Genomic DNA, 1,180 nt, shown 5'->3' with positions numbered 1-1,180 from the left:
TTGGTGAGGAGATATATTAATCGGGAAAAAACTTTTCAGCCTTTGTGAGGGTGTCTTTGATACTATTTTATATAGCACATTGCATAGGCTTATAGGCCGAAACTGAGAAGGTAAAGTTGGTTGTGGAATCTTTACAATCAAAGTAGAATTAACAAGGGCTATTTGTGTGGGTTCATTGAGCATGGTAAAAGCAGCTTGTGTCACTGATTGACCAATTATATTCCAATTTTGTTTGTAGAACATGCCTGACATACCATCCTCTCCTGGACATTTATCTGATGCTATCGAATTCAAAACTTGATTGATTGATATCCATAGGTGTAAATGGAGCCAACAACACCTCATTTATACCTCTAGTAATAAGAGCAGGAACATGAGTTAATTATTTAATAGCATGTTCTTGTAGCATTTAATGGAATTGCTATTCCTAAAGGTGAATCATTCAATTGTCTGGTTTGCATTTTATCATTGGAATAGTTTTTCCATTAAAAATTCTTACTAAATCAAATCACTAGAAAAGTCATTTATTCCATCACAATTTTTGTTATACCATGTATCCCACTCTCCAACGCTAATTTACAACAGTAATTTATATATATATATATATAGAATTTTTCTCTTATTCATTCCCTTAAAAAGTCTGCACCGGTGGAGACGTTATAGTTGTATATTATTTGTCCACTTGGATTGAGAAATAGAATTTAATGTAGGCTAGTTTGTAGGAGATAATTCCATATACTATTTACTAATTTTGAAATATCTCTACGCTTAGTGAAAAAAAGGAATAGTTGTATGCTTTATTTTTTGTTATACTGAGACTTCATTCGTGTATTGAGATTAAGGGCTGTGAGACTCCAGTCGTGAAGGGCTCTTCCTCTCCACTCATGAAGGTGGAAGTTTCATTGTCCAATGAGGTTCATTAATAACCAGTATCTATACATTTAAAAGTTTTGTTAGGCTTTTCTGAGGATTGTGTTCCTATTTTTGGTCCCTAGTTGTTAGGTTTTTTTGCTTAATTCTAAAAAAGGATGGCTAATCATAGTAGGTTTCGTGATACTATTTTTTGTGTTGCATAATTTAGATTCCAGTTTTTTGTGTTGTTTTTTTAGTTGTTGTTTGTATGTATTTTATTAGTTTAAAATAGGTAATTTGTGGTGCGTTAATAATTGTGCTTAAGGCT

The sequence above is a fragment of the Humulus lupulus genome, chromosome X, assembly GCF_963169125.1.
Source record: "Humulus lupulus chromosome X, drHumLupu1.1, whole genome shotgun sequence".
NCBI classification, from domain to species: Eukaryota; Viridiplantae; Streptophyta; class Magnoliopsida; order Rosales; family Cannabaceae; genus Humulus; species Humulus lupulus.
Note: the sequence above shows the minus strand (reverse complement) of the source record.